The following is a 17014-nucleotide window of genomic DNA, read 5'->3' as shown; positions in this document are numbered from 1 at the left end:
TGCTCAATTTTAGGATGAACTTCCTTGAAATTTATGGGGTGCATTTTAAATCAAAATAATTCAGTCATCTTCAACAATTTTTTTTTTCTTTACAGAAAACCAGCAATAAAGAACAGAATTGCTGTTAGAATTTTTAACACTCCTTTTTAACAAAATGTCTGTTTCATCTTCGCATTCTTGCTAGTCACTTAGAGATCTATAAAGGTGAAAAGATTTCCCAAACATTCCATGTGAACCCAGGACACACCTGTCTCAGGGGACAATAACTGATCAGGGCTTATCACTGGAAAGAATTCTAGGACTGTCTGATTAAGGAAGAGGAAAAGGAATACACAGAAGCAAGACACCATATCGGTTCATATTTGCCTGTTCAAATTAAATAATTATACTCAGTTTTTATAAATATTTGGTCTATTAGTAAAGCCTGGCAGATCATTCCAGTTTCACTGGCATACGCTGGGAGTTCAGGAAGGGGATGTGCTATCTTTCCCCCTTCAAAGAACTGGCATGCTATGAGGCAGATTGTAGTATCAGTATTCTGATCAACTATTTTGTGCTGTGTGTAGTGCCACAATAGCCAACAGGACCACTTACAAGATACAACTCAGTCTGACAAACAGATCCAGTTACTGAGAATGGAAGCTGAACTCACGCTATGGAAGAGGTTTGGGGGATTTTTTTTCAAGTGTAGATTTCTTCCTAAAATATACATTCCAACTCAACTAGAAATTTGTTATACTACAAGAACTTGCGGTCAGAATCCTGTTATCTATGACCACATATTTGGTAAAAAGTTACTTGGGATTAACCAGAACCTCATTTCAAAATGGTTTAAGCAAAAGTGATGAGAATCTCTGAGTATACAAGTTCAAGGTGATCTTAATCAATGCTAAAAAAAAAAAAATTAAAAAAAAAATTGGTGTCTGCTATAGATTTTTAGCAGTTCACTTAAACAATAAAAATTAAAAGTCTTCTAAAGAAATCTAAATTATTTTTCTAATGGTTTAACGGTCTGTTTCAAAATATCGGGGTCTCTTACAGCTCATGCCCAGTAGCTATAGCTACACTATCATACTGCTATATTTAGAAACAGCATCAGTAGCATTTGTAATTCCTTTATTTGACAAAAAAACATGGCTGCAATAGTGGTTAGATAAAACAGTAAACTGCAAGAACTCAGAGTAGTTGTCAGATGCTACTTCAGTCATACCTGCCCCCAAGAAAGGGCAATCTAGAACCACCACCCCCACACTGTCACTGCCAAAGTGAGAAGCCAAGAGAGCAGAGATGTGATTCAGCCGCGCTGCAATTTCTTTAACTCAGTAGCAAAGAAGTACTGCCTAGCAATAGCTTCTGCAAGTGCTCAGTCTTTCCCTTATACATTCCTACTCTTCTCAGAAAGCTATCAGGTTTCCTGCTTCCTTCATCTTCAAAAGGTACTGGGAATACGTCTTCCCTCTTGATACACTAAGGGCTGAGGAAAAGGACACCCCATCCCTGCATTGCCAAGTAAGAACTCTGCTTTCAGGCTTCCTTACAGGCTTTCACTGAAGCTCCAGAAAAGATGTCACAGCTGTAGGGTACAGAGCCCTTCTCCATTACTCGTACCTGTGATGGTCCCACTAGCACTACTTCCGTGGAGCTGATAGCTACAGCTGCCCACCACTCTAATCACTGAAGCCAGAGGAGGGAAGCAAGACCCTAATGCTTGTTTTCTGATGCTAGCCAGATGCATCCCTCTCTCCCAGTAACCACTTCATATGAAGCTTTAGTGTGCATATTGTTTTACAGAGGCCAAACATCAAATTTCTATTGAACATGTCATCTTTTGATCCCCTGAAGCCTTTCATGCAAGCTGGGATTTGGAGACACAGGCAGAGCAGGACCAGAAAAATTGTTCCATTATAGCCTACACTGTGCCTGCAAATAAAGGCTCCATGTTTCAGGACTTCTCTTTCAACCAACAAAGCCAGCTACACATTTGCAAAAGGTTACACTATGTTCTTTACTAAAAAAATATTTCTCATTTAGATAGATCTAAAATGAGCTTTCCTGCATTACACTGCTAACCTGTAGAACATTCTGGCTGTAGCTTTTATCAATTCCACCCAACAGTATTTTGACAAACAAGTTTAACATTGAAACCAACAGCTGCAATTTGGCAGCTAGGGGCTTTCTCTCTTTCATTTTAGTAATGTGTCTGCCAGGGCTCACTGTTCTTGTTATTCAAGGTACAGCAGCCATAACTCATGTCTCTGGGGCATTATTGTATGTATATTTTGGAGTAAAGAGGGTTCTTAAGATGTCTAATATGATGTCCTTTGCCATCAGTTATGAGAGTATGCATCATCTTGCCAGTTAATCATACTATTATGAATGCTGAAGACATGAAAACCATGAGGGATTGGAATGCATATATTTCTGGATTAAGAAAAGCTATTGGAAAAATACAGGCAGAATACTGAAGAACTAGGTTTGGAACTGAGTTGGATTGGTGCACAAAACTGAAATAGTTTAATTAAAAGGGCTTTTTGCCACAGTTGCTTGTAATGACTCTGGAAAAAGAAAGGAAAAGAACACACAAACTTCCATCTTCTACTAAAAATGGAGATGGTAAAGGAGAAATTCAGCACATTTGGATGAAACCAAATATAATTAAAAAACAATATATAAACACATCAACCCTCTATTTACCTGCACTGTCATTTTAAGCTAGAAGAGGCTGATGCATTTAGGCAGAGTCATCATCAGTGCCGCACAGCATCATAAATCTCTTGCTTGTTTATGCATTAGTGTTCAATTTACCTTCCTTGCGTGTACTTTGCTGCCACCTCCAGGATGCTGTGGTTCTAGGACTGAAAGATTAAAAAACCTGTAACCAAATGAAAGTTACTTTGCTCAAAGGTGCAATATTTCAAATTGTAAACATTACTTAAGTTTCATTTTTTTCAATCACCAAAAATCTGTTTGCAGACACCATTCACAAGCATGGGTGTCATGATACCTTACCGATTCAAAAGTTGCAGGCTGCTTAGAAAAGCACAATGGTGCTTTAAAATAATAGCCTATTTAGCATAATGCTAAAATACAGAGGACACTCCATAAACATTTATTTATAGCATACATAAATTGTGAACAAGTCTCTTGGGATTGTTATTCTACCTAATTCTAGGAAAAGAAAGAGTAAACAGACAGCTCTTAGATTTAAGTATTTTACAAGGTTGGGATTTTATTTTTCTTTCTTTAAGCAGCGTTAAGTCATTCAAGGCACACAGCTAGCCCCTTAGAAGTAGGCAATAATTGCAGTGGAAAAAGAAGTTTCAAAATCCTTTAGAATTAAAAGGTACTACTGGTATCTTTCTTCCTCCTTTATTAATGAGAGGATCAACTTCAAGTGGATAGAGTATCAGGTATCATTAAGGAGATCATTTATCTAAAAACTGTAATGAGATGTTAAGTCTCACAGTGCACAATGGAATATAGAATTTTTTTCCTAAAATTAAGACTAACAGTAGGCTAGAGCAATTTTTTTTTTAAGATGCTGTACGATCAGTAATATTTAATTAGTATTCATGTACAACAGTACTTTTTTCCTCATATATAAATCTTTCCTGTTACCTCCATCTGGATATTTCCTGACATCATATCCAAGTATTAACTACTTTACTCTCTTGCACGCATACCATGCACTTTCACTTGGTCACAATGCCAAAGCTGCACCCATATTGCTAATACACTGATGAGACTTCTTTACCTCTCTCTGAACATCAAGCCATTTCACAAACATATCACTTACCTTTTCTACATTCACTTTCAATGGTTTGCCTAACCACCTTTTGGGCTGTCCACACAATACTGCAGCTTTCATTAGCTAAATGAACTTGACCTGGGCCAAGACACTGTCATAACTGGCTTGACATAATAGTTTAATATTTATTAAAACCTGATAGATCTCATTATTATACTTTAAAATGGAGTCAGAGCTTGCTAAGACTAAAAGCATTATTCTGGTTGTAGACATACTATATGATTTATTTATTTATTGTATCTCGAAAAACATAAGATCTTGAAATAATAATTTACAACAGTGAAAAAAAGCTCACCAAAAAGATGCCACTACAGTTATTTTTGATCAAAAAATAAGTGAAAACTACTTTGTATTCTATTAGGACTTTCACTTTTTCAAATGAATTTTCCAATGTCAAAAGTATAAGATGCAGCCTAGCTCCATTGTCTAGAATCGACACTTCAGATTTTTCAGTCCCTGATCAGCTGTAACAACTGCCAAATGAACATATCAGACACCATGGCAGAAATGGTCTGCACCATTGCATGACTTGCCACAGTCCTTCTCTGTAGAGAAGATCAGCATAGGTACTATATATCACAGAAGCCACAAAACAAGTACAGTGATGTTCAAAGCAAGGTTTTAAATTTGTTAGACTTTCGCAGTGCTTATCCTTCTGGCAAGTGTTTCTGGACAAATCATGCAAATATCATTCTGTGTTATAGCTGAAGTGCTTTGCCAAAAATCATTCAAAATTATGTATACAGGGTAAGTTATTTGGCTTCATTTTTATTGTTATTCTTGTTGCTATTTATATAAAGACTTAAGTTGCTAAAGATGAGGTGTGTGTCCACTGGGTTCTTCTCAAATCACTTGGCAATAATCTTGCCAGAAAAAGTGGAAAGCATATTAATGGCTTTCATTGATTTTCTGCACTGAGATCATTACAAACGTATCAGAGCCATAAAAATGCATAGAATAGGTTCTCACCGTCTTCACAATAATACTGAACTATGCTTACTTTTCTGAATTCGACAGGCTCAATTACTTTTCCTCTATTTGAGACAGAATTCACTCACTTTCCAACCTGACCAGATTTTTAAGTAGTTATTAGTTTGTACACAGTAAATGTAATATTTGTTATAGTTGAAGAGAGTCATTAAAGAGGAAGACAAGACAAAAACATCAGTGTAATGTTTATCTGTAATGTGATAAAATTTGACCTGCAATCCAGAAAACAGTGCATTATGTGTCAATATTTCAGAATACTTCAGAACCACTAAAGAAATAATACCAAAATAAAAGCATTGAACTCAAGAGTAAGGACTCAGCTGCTTTGGAAATTCATCCACAATAGCCTAACTGAAACAAGTCAGCTACTCTTGGACCTTGGACTACATGATCATCTCCTGAAAATCCCTTTAAAAAAACATCAAAACACAAGCCCTCTTTTTTTTTTTCATATTAGCCATTCTGAAGAACTAAAATTTAATATGAATTTATTTTGTTCAAAAGGGAAACCTGTGGTAATTCACAGGATATCAGCATCTCATCAACATGGCAGATTTGTGATTACTATTTGGACAAGGGTATAAGTGTCTGCTACAAGAAATTCAATCACTCAAGTAGTAATAAGGATTTTTTTGATCATTTTCCTCTAGCATTTTTGTTTGCCTTTTACATGCTCTGTAAATCCTAAGATTTACATTTTAAAATGTCTGTGACCCAAGGAAAGGCAGAAAATAAAATTAAAATACTAAGTAAACAGAACTTCTATGAAGAGATAATTTTCTGTTATACACACCAACTTCTTTCTTATATAGAACAGAAATAAAAGGTTCATATCAACCATATACCTGAAATTGTTTTAAAACATGCTTCTAGAACACATTTTTAACTCCATTACTTTTATAATACTTCATAATTTTTTTCATAGCAGAAAGCTGGATCGCATTTTCCTCACCGTTGTTAACTTGCTATGGGCCATGTAAACATAATTCCCACCAGATGTTCATCATATACAGACTTCTGCTGTCAATATTCAGTATGTTTCTTCACCAGAAGCCTTCAATATGACCTACTGTATTTTCTAACTGGCAGGTCATGCATCAGCCATATGCTGTTTATTTGTTAGCTTCATTGATTTAAACACTTTTCTATGCTTTCACTTGCATATCCAGGAGGGGTATGATATTAGGAGAGGCCTCACAACACAGATGCAAGTGAACTACTCAAAGTGAACACACCAGGAGATAAGTGTCCATGTCTTGAAGAGCAAGAGAAAATGAAAGACTGTAAGTATATCAAGCTGCTTTTGTCATCTTGATTAAAGCCTAACAAGTTTTTAGGCATATATGTCCATAACATACACTCCACTTACACAGAACCACAGAAACTTAGAGGTTGGAAGAGACCTCGAAAGACCATCTAGTCCAACCCCCCTGCCAGAGCAGAATCACCCAGAGCACATCACACAGGAACGTGTCCAGGTGGGTTTTGAATGTCTCCAGCGAAGAAGACTCCACAACCTGTCTGGGCAGCCTGTTCCATGTAGCATCACCAGTGTCTTGACGATACCAGCCTTGTCCAACTTTTAAAAATACTGAAGTGCAAACTTTTCCTATAGGTTACAATCTATTGTGATACCTAATATAGACAGGAGAAGGAGTTCAAGTCTTCAGTGTGGAGAATTAGTCACAATTTCCAACAGCTTTAAACCAGACAGAATTAAGCTTCTTCCTCATCACATGATGTTGAGTGGAAACAGTATTGCTTCATGCTAACAGAAGGATTGAAAGTTCCCTTAGCCTTGCCTTATAAATAGTCTTCATGAGATTACAGTAACTACAAAAGAAACAAGAATGTGTAGTGCATAATTTCACCACAAAGGGTCACATTGTGTTTTTTCTGAACATAGAAAATTCAGGACATGAAAGAACACAGGAAAAAATCCTGATCAAGACAAGCCACAGAGGAAAGAAATAAATTAGTAACCACTGTGGTCATAGTGCAACTCCTATCTCAGGCTAAATCTTATTGAGATGAGAGTCCCAAGACAGTCTCATTTAAACTAATTTAGCATAAAATACCACTCGGTATAATGGTGGCAATGTCTAGTCTCAACTGTCTCCTGCAATTTACTTTTAATCTATAATGTTCCCCACCTTCTGTGCAATTTCAGGGTAGAAAAATAAAACTTTTAAAGGCTACTTGAAAACAGTGTTTCTGGTTACAGAACATTAGTTGTAAACACACTCAAGTACCTTAGTGCTGCTATTCAAATGTAAATATTTGTCATTTTTAACATCTTATTATTCAAAGGAAAACAAGCTATTCATTTACCACATACTCTTTATTCAGTACACTTTGAATAATATTTACAGTCAACATTTTTTTTTTCCAAGGGAAGTAATTTTTTTCCCTTAGTTCAATCATCATTGTTTTTCAAGTATTTCTATCACTATTGCTGCTAAGCACCATGGCGTCTTTTACAGAAATTATAACAACTGCAGTAAAAGGTAAAATATTTCAAATACAAAAGCACACTGTAAATAATAAATTGGGCAGTTCATAACTGCTGAGCCTTGGGAAGAGCTGAAGGTAGGGTATCTAACATAATTATAATTATGTATTTGCTACCTTGTGGCTCAAGACTTTTATCCGTAATCGGTTAGTTCTTCCCAATTCCCATCCCCTCCCCAATATGAGTTAGAAAGGCCAGTATAGCAAAAGTTAAAATATAAGTACTGTCCATTCCCCATTTCTCTCAGCTCACCTCATTCAAAAGCAACAGACAGAACAGACAGTGGGAAAGGGGCAGCAGGGAAAAACAACCATGCAGAAAAACGCCCTGAAGATCACTTACGCACTCAATCCCAGGCATTCTGGCCCTCAGCAACCATGGAATCAGTGCTGAATACTCCAGTAAGATCACACTGTTTGAGTAAACAATTTTATATTTTTACTTTAGCTGATAGAAAATGATGCAGTATTCTGTTACCTACACTGGCAAGTGATTTATTGGTACACATTTCATTCCTTGAAACTCTTCCAGGTATTACTCTTCTCCACAACTGTACTGAATTTCTAACTCTATGTGCAATTCAATGTCTGAATAATAGTGCTAGAGATGCTTATTTGTGAATAATATATTACAGTAGTCCATTTTTTACCCCAATATATACTTTCTTAGGAAGGCTGATCTCAAACTCCTGAAATTTGTTTTTCATAGTAGATGTTTTACTTGTGTTTTGTCTCCACTTCCAAGATTGCACACCATTAAATGAGACAAGAATATTTCTCTGTCAATACTTTGTTTCACTACCATGCAGCTTAGCATATTTTACATCAAAGCATTTCAGATGGTCTCTAGGTTGCTAGCTAACTGAATACAAGTAACCAACTTTAGAAATTCCACTTCATTCTGACTTATTAAAAAAATTAGTCATAATTAAAAAATTAGTCATTTTTTAGAGGATCAACAAGGTTGCATTTTCTAGAAGTTCTCAGCAATTCTCTTCCCATTGTATTCCAGAAAATGTAATTATTTGCCTAGAAATGATTAGTGAAGAAAATGTTTTAAATCCAAGTATTATCAATGTACTGGACAAGCTGCACTGCCTAGAATAATTTTTTTCTCACAAATACTGAAAAGGCACTTTTTCTACCTTAATTGCAATTAAATATTAATCTGATACTTATGTAACTTAAAAAATGTAAATTTATTACAAAACAGAATTCAAGAACTGAACTATTTTCATGTTAAGTTTCAAATATTAACAAGCAAAAACAATTCCTAAGTGCAAAATAATATAAATTGTTTTTCCCTCAAAAATAATTCATGATATATGCAGATCTGTGCATTTGTGCTTCATAATCACATCTAGGCAGTCAGGAATGGAATCTACATGGCCTGAGCCCCACCCTCTCAGTGAATCAGCTACTGCTAAGTTGAAATGGAAATATTAAAATTAACAATCAACTGCTTTAACAGTAGCTAGAGACAGTATCCTCAAGCTTTCAGTAGTAACCTGGAATGCAAATTTACCTGTCTGTAGTATTTAAGAACTTTCTTCTCTCTTTTATACTGCTTGCATGACTATCAGCACAGTTGCCTCTGTTAGAAAAGACTTCTTTAAATTATGGTGCTCAGTGCCAGCTATTAAAAAGCGTAATCCTAAATATAATTGTTAGATAAATGCAGTTTCTCTTTCATGACATTTACTTTGTATCTCCTAGTTTATGTTCAGATTTACCTGTACCTGTGCAATCACACTACCTCTCCTTCTGTAAGATCCTTTCTAAGAACTTCATTAACTTACTTAAGATACAGCATGGTCTCTCTTCTTTAGTCTAGTCTGAGCTCAGATTATTGAGTTGGAAAAAAGGCTAATGCAGATAAATGGTGCAGTGTCTGGGAAAAAGAAAAATTAAAAAAAAACCAAGGAAAGAAAAAAAAAGTAAAAAACAAAGTAAGAATGTCCCCCAAAACCCATTATCATTATTACTCCTTTAGCCTCTGCCTTCTAAGTCTTTTCTGTTCTCTTCACTCTCACTGTAGGAGAAATAATGGACCTTTGACCACAACCTTACCTAGTCCAGCCTCTTTATGTACCAGCCACTGAAGCCAGTCTGCTCCCAGAACTGGGAAAGCACAGTAAAAAATATCCTGCTTTCAGTCTCAACTCCCTCTTCAGCTCTAGAGCTGAGTATCTGCCTACTACCTATCACATGTGTCTCATTAAAAATAGTATTACAGCTGGAAATAGGAGTGGGGGGAGAAGGGGAGAAGACCATGGTGAGGTTTTTAAGAGAAGAAAATGCTAGATGATACCAAAAAGTTAAATAATTATCAAGCATGATTCCCTATTCAGTGCATTATATACCTAAAAACAAGTAATGTCTGAAGATTTTTCAAAGGCAAATTGTGACATTTTAGACTATTTCAGTTGTTAAGGGATGATATTAAAGGAAATAGAAGTTTCATTTCATTTAAGTAATGTTTCAAACATTTCTGAAAAACACATCAACCTATAAAAAAAGCAAAGCTTTCAAAAGCAAGGCAGTACATTAAATTTGGGCAATCATTCTCACAAGTTTCACAAAACTATCTCATACATTATTTCAAACTTAGTGGGAAGCTCATGAGAGCTCAACTTTTCCATGTTCTAATCTACTATAAGGCAAAGATGTGAAATTAGGAGATAGCTTGATGATACATGAGGTCCCCCTAAGGAAAAGCAAGTTGTTTTTGTTGCTTAGGTCCACAGCAGCTTGCCAAACAGTGTTTATGAACTTGGACACCCTTCTTAAAATTGCAGTTTTGCAGTTAATGAGCCATTGATACACATACCTCAGAGATGCACAAACTTAGACTGCTGACCTGATAAATTTTTAATTAGAACTTTTTCAGTACTCATTTTTGTCAAAGTCAGAATGAAACTAAGACCCAGGGAAGGCCCACTGGTTTCAAGGAATAGTCCCACTCTATTCCATAGTGACCCCACTGACTTTAGCAGGATAATTGATGCTACCAAAGCACGAATTCAGACTCTGTGCTTGACAACAGCCTGGGTAAGCACTGAGACAGCATAATTGTTTCACCCTCTGCAGCCAGAGCTAGAGCGTGTTCCTCTGGAACACACCAGCATTGACAAAGTTGCTCTTTATACAAAAGACAGATGCAGCAAAATGCTGTCCCTGAGTTGCCAGATATCTTCAAGGATATCATGGTGGCATTTTTCATGAGCACTACATCCAGTGAAACAAAATGGGGTTTATTAGATTAATTGGCAATTATTAAATTAGCAGTGAAGTGATGATAGTACATGAGTGTCGTGCCTTACAAGCAGAAAAAAGGGTTTAACTATAATCTAGTTTTGTGTGATTTTGCAAACAAATTAAGTTCACTAATAATAAAATAAGCCCAAAACTTTAAATTTCTTATCAAATATATGTGCAGGACTTACTGAATAGACAATTTGAATGTTATTTCAAAGTGCTATCAACTGGTTGCACTATGCAAGTTGAAAGTAAAACCTGAGGGATATCCTATAATTATTGTCAATATTGATGTGATATTCTTGCAAGAAAGAATAATTAATGGACTTCAGTGGCCACTCACTCTTGTGCCAGAAAAGCAAGATTCTCTCCCCTGCCCCTTGCTTTTAAAGCAAGAAGGAGTACATTATGTAAAGGAGCACTAAGTAGAAAATTTCCTATTTTGGTGAATGAAGACTTAAAGACAACTAAACACTGCTTCCAACAAATATTCTTTTGACCTATATCACCAGTATGGGTACAACTTGTTAATAGCACAAGCCTACAAAGCAACTATGAAGCTGCGTTAGGAGTTTAACATACACCATTGTAAGTTATCTTCTTACTTGAGAATTACTAACAATAAATAAAAATTATTTAATTTTGAGACATTATAAACATATTTCATTCCATTTTAAAAGAATCATCATTACTTATCATGACCTAATGAATATGGTAAATCACTAAAAATAACGGTATCTATTTTCTTCTAATTTTTCTGGGAAAGAAGTGAGACATGTACCTTCCTAATAAGAGAGATGTCTCACTTTGAAGTACACACAACAGCTCTGCACACATGAAAACTAAGAAGAGGAAAAATTAATCCAAAGTGAATTTTGGCAGCCTATAAAGTCTGGCTTTACTTTAGTATCTTCTGTGCTCCTCAGGTTCATCTCATTTAATAAACTCAACAGCTTAAAGCTTAAATGATTAAAGAAAGGACAGGTAGTAAGAAATGACATATTAAAAGCAAAAAACCCCACACTCAGATGTAGCCATGGCAAAAAATAGAAAAATTGTAACGAGCCCTATGCTTAGGAGAGAGCACTGTGCAGTCAATGTAAGTAATGAACCTTTCATGTGAAATGATGTAGTGTCACAACTCATTTGCATCCCACTTAAAGTGTAATTAAGTTTCCCTGACAGCATGGCTTATGGCTGAAAGAACAGACCTGGTTGCTAAATTAATCCAGAATCCCTCTAGTTAATAACACTCTGCAAAGAAAACTTCACACACTTTCATTTAAAGTTCCTAAACTTACATTCAAAGTGGCACTATAAGGAATTTCAGAGAATGTTTTTAGACTTCAAGCCACACTCAATCACACAGCTGACTTGAAGATAGGTGTACTGAATCCAAGACAATGCTTGATCCAAACCATAGTACACGAGATAATGTAGCAACGCATTTAAACACGTTTCCATTTTTTGTTGTTCTTGAAAAACTGACCTATGGATGGCAGGAACTCTGTCACCATGAAAAGGTGCTCCTAACTACAGCAAAATGATGATCATCAGCTGGTTCACTACTTGTAATGACACCTATGTCTGATTTTTTGATAAAACAGTAACATCTAGCAATGCCCAGTAATAATGAACAGTTGTTTTTGTTTCAATTGAAATAAGCCCCATCATTAACCATTCCTTTCAGCCACCCATAAATCCATGCTCTAAAAAGGAGTTATTAAAACATTATAAGATTGTCTACATAAAGCAGACATGCTTTTCTTTTTTGGGGTAACATTTTAGGTTTTATGAATCAGTTTATTCTTTACTGAGTTTCAAATTAAAGGTTTTATTTTGTGCCAAAAAAAAGGTGAAACACTCCAGAACACATACATTCTGTAAAATCCACATGGATCTAAGAAAAGTTAACTCATTACCATGTACCTGAAGTTGTGGACTATCTAGAATAAACAGTTCTTAAACACACTCATTTACCATTATATTCCTAACTGCATGTTATAAACTGCAAGGAGCCTATGCAGACTCTCCATTATTTCGAAAATCTCATTAGAGAGAATTCTGTTTCTGCCACTGGAAAGAAACCAATTTTAGCATCTCCATGAGATCATTCCCAAGAGTCACTCTGAAACACATTACATGAAAACCTGCAAAGTCAGAATATGGATCCAAAAGGAACAGGTACACAGTGGCTATAATTAAATTGTAGCTGTTACAAATGGCTTATTCCTTCCCTACAAGAGGATTAGTTATAACAGCATTTGTGACAACCAAGTATGACTAACTGAAAAACAAAAGCCATGGTTTGCAAAATGTTTTGATGTTCTGGAAAACAATTTTACTCTACAGTTGAACAAAATGAAAGCTGGTAGCAGCTATTTTTTATATAAATAAATATTCCAAATAGTCTCCAAAAATATGGTGGTAACAGACCGTGACCAACCAAGTCTATCTGAATTTGAGAGATTAAGCTATAGCCTTATAATATGAATACAATCACTACTTAAAAGATCAATCAAAATAATTTCAAATATTTTTCTGCTAAGGGAATGCTTTAGGAAAGCATATTGTGTCCAGGAAGAGAAGTTTAAAGCACCAATTATCCCTTCACAGTCATGACTTCTAACAATCAATGCAAAACCTAAGAAGTACTTGAAGCATAGCCCCTGAGATCTGTTGGATCAAGCACTGGCTGGACAGTTGGGCCCAAAGAGTGGTGGTCAATGGAGTCAAATCCAGCTGGGGCCAGTCACAAGTGGTGTTCCTCATGGCTCAGTGTTGGGACTGCTTCTGTTTAACATCTGTATTGATGATCTTGATAAGGACATAGAGTGTATTATCAGTAAGTTTGCAGATGACACCAAGCTAGGCAGGAGTGTTGATCTGCATGAGGATAGAGAGACTCTACAGAGAGATTTGGATAGATTAGATCATTGGGCTCATGTTAATGGTCTGGGCTTCAACAAGGCCAAATGCTGGGTCCTGCACTTGGGCCACAACAACCCCAGGCAACGCTCCAGGCTCGGGGAAGTGTGGCTGGAAAGTGTCTGGCAGAAAAGAACCTGGGGGTTCTAATGGACAAGAGGCTGAATATGAGCCAGCAGTGTGCCCAGGTGGCCAAGAAAACCAATGGCATCCTGGCTTGTATTAGAAATAGTGTGACCAGCAGAAGTAGAGAGGTGACTGTCCCCCTGTACTCAGCACTGGTGAGGCCACACCTGGAGTACTGCGTCCAGTTTTGGGCACCTCAATTCAAGAGGGATATCGAGGTGCTGGAGTTGAGTTCAGAGGAGGGCAATGAAGCTGGTGAAGGGCCCAGAGAATAGATCTTATGAAGAACACCTGAAGGAGCTGGGAATGTTTAGTTTGAGAAAGAGAAGGCTGAGGGGAGACCTCATCAGTCTCTACAACTACCTGAAAGGTCATTGTAGAGAGGCTGGTGCTGGTCTCTTCTCACAGGTAATTAGCAACAGAACAAGAGGGAATGGCTTCAAGCTGCAACAGGGCAGGTTTAGACTGGCCATTAGGAAAAAAAATTTCACAGAAAGAGTGGTTAGACACTGGAATAGGCTGCCCAGGAAGGTAGTTGAGTCACCATCCCTGGATGTGTTTAAGCGTTGTTTGGATGTGGTGTTGGTGGATATGGTTTAGGAGAGAACTTGTAGAGTAGGGATGATGGTTGGACTCAGTGATCCCAAGGGTCTTTCCCAATCTGAATAGTTCTACGATTCTATGAACTTGGCTCATTTGCCCAAATGTGACTTTCAGCATAACACTGTGATCCAGACCAGATGTTTGTTTTCAAATAATGGATTTATCTATATCCACAACAGTAAGGCATATGGTTCCCAAATCTCTCCCAGATTCCATTTCTGACTTAATGTTTTGATATACACTAAATGCTAACTAATGGAGAACATAAGAAACAGGAAAACAGCGTGCAAGTAAGTGATATGAGTTCTGCTAATAATTTACGCTTTAAAAATAAATTGTCTTAGATATGACGAAAATATCATTCATAGTCTCTGGCTTTCATATGGAGACACTTGCAAGTCTAACATGTTACTCAAGGCCACATGCGTATCTTGTCAAATACAACTGTGTCCTGGCCACATGTTTCAGGGCAGCATAATTTAATTTTGCTTTAAATACAATTAGGTTTTGAGTTGGTTTTGCAAGTAACTATCGAAAGTTTATAGGCATTAACTGAACTAGTGTAATAATAACCGTATAATTATATTTTATTATATTAAGAATATGAATGCTATTATATTCCCATCAATCAGGTAGGTAGATAATTTTATTTTTTAATTCTTTTTTTTTTTTTAAAGCTATCTATAAATATGTGGGGGGTTTTGGCAGGGACAGAGTAATTTCCAATTCCTTTGCTAAAACAGCGAATAGGAAAACATGCTCTAAAAGAGTTAAACAGAGGCCACCTTGAGTCCTTCAGACAGCCAAAATATTCTGAGGTACTACAGAACCACCCAAGCCTGTAAGGAAGGAAAAGCTGCTACAGTAGTGCTTGCTCTAACAATATCCTGCTTAAGTTCTGAAATTAGGGCCAATGGGTACTATAAATCAGCCTTGGAGCTTTGAAATCAATGTGTTCCCACATGGAATGAATATAGCTGAATATATTCTCTGCAACCTGTTTGGATACAACTGTTACACTTCCTCTAGAACATTCATTCCTTGTAATGTATGCAAATAATCAACCTGTCTAGGATGCTTATATTCTCATTAGCTGAAAAGTCTCATTGCAGACAGACAGTCCAGATGACATTCCATTCTGGATTTAATCCAAACCCCATTAAAGTCATAAGGAAAAAACTTATTTCCAGTCTTCAACAGCCTCAGAGCCCAATATTACTTTACTGGTGAAAAGAAACTGCTCATACACACAAATCAGGCTCTCAACTCAGTTCAATTTCTTCTTTAAGTATTGGATAAAATGCTTATATAATCTTCCAGTCATATACCCATGGATAACACAGAATTCACTATTCTCAAGTGGCAAATACTTCAACAAATGATACACAATTTCAACTGCTTCAGTTTATATCCACTTTTTATAGTAGATCAATCTATTTGCAGGGCATTTGAAAGAAAGTCATTAAAATTTCAGCCTAATTTCTCATGTGATATTGGCAAGATACTTTGAACTAAAGGATTTTCAAACACTCCAAAATATTTTCACTATTTGCATTACTCAGAGAAGCATGTCCAATTTCTATACTATTTCATGATTTTTTATTATTTAGGGATTATTTAACTGATTCCCCAATTAAAGTTTCAACATATAAATGTAAGAAATAGGGAAGACTCCAAATCAGGAAAGAATGGTTAATCAAGACTCAGATGAGCCTGAGATCACAAAATTGTAACTAATTTATCGACCCAAGTGAAAACAAGAGCTTTTGTTACACTGAAAAAGAAAGCATCAAGTTAGAAGCTCACCTTGGGATAGCCACAATTCCAAATCCTTACTCCAAAGCCCAAAGCAGTATATTTCTATTAAGAGCAGTGGCATTTAAAACAAACAAACTACAAAAACCAAACCAAACCATCACCACAACAAAAAAAACACAACAACACAACCCCAAACAACCTAACTTAGAAAAGGAGCAATTACTACTGAACTACAAAAAACATTTTGATCACACAAGGTGAAGTTCTATGAGTTTTGTCATTTAATTCAACAGGAGCCAGATTACAACCTTAAAAGTATAATGAAAGACTATAATCAACGGAAGTTTCTGCAGTCTTGATGACACACTCTAACCATTCTCACAAATTACGTCTTAAATTAATACTCTTCATTAAAATACACAAACATTCTAAAAGCTACCTGACTACATTTTCACACATGACAGAAATCCTATTACTCTAAAAACATTAACTTAAATGTGCAGTTAACAGAAAGTGTGAGCTATTGAAAAAAAGTATCTGTATTCTGCATAATGTGTTAAAGTGAGACTGGACTTTTCGATAACTAATAGGGAAAAAACAGCTTTGGTCTTCAGACAGTGTCCATAAGGCTGAAGTATAAACTTGAAAAAAAGATACCCACAGAAGAGTTTTCTGACTAACTGGATAACCTGACCCAAACTGCGCGAGATATGGAGATACCCTGTCATTACTCAGAGTGCATTATTTCAATTATTTATTTTAGGACACTAAAAGAAACTAAGTGAAATGTACAAGTTTCAGTAACCAGTAGAAGAAAAAATTCACATAGGACAACAAAAAGAGCAACAATTGTCAACTTGCAAACTTCTCTGTAAACAGAATACTAGGAAAAACATTGAAAAAAAGATACTGAAGAAACTGATTTTACCATGACGGTTCTCATTTATTTTTACAGTATTTAAAAATACTTGCATTTAACCTTGAGGATGGTATACTTTCTATAGAAACCTACTAAGTGAAATAGTTTGCAAG

Source organism: Apus apus, chromosome 4 (genome assembly GCF_020740795.1).
Source record: "Apus apus isolate bApuApu2 chromosome 4, bApuApu2.pri.cur, whole genome shotgun sequence".
NCBI lineage: Eukaryota > Metazoa > Chordata > Aves > Apodiformes > Apodidae > Apus > Apus apus.
The sequence above is the reverse complement of the archived record's forward strand: the minus strand, read 5'-3'. Positions refer to the sequence as shown.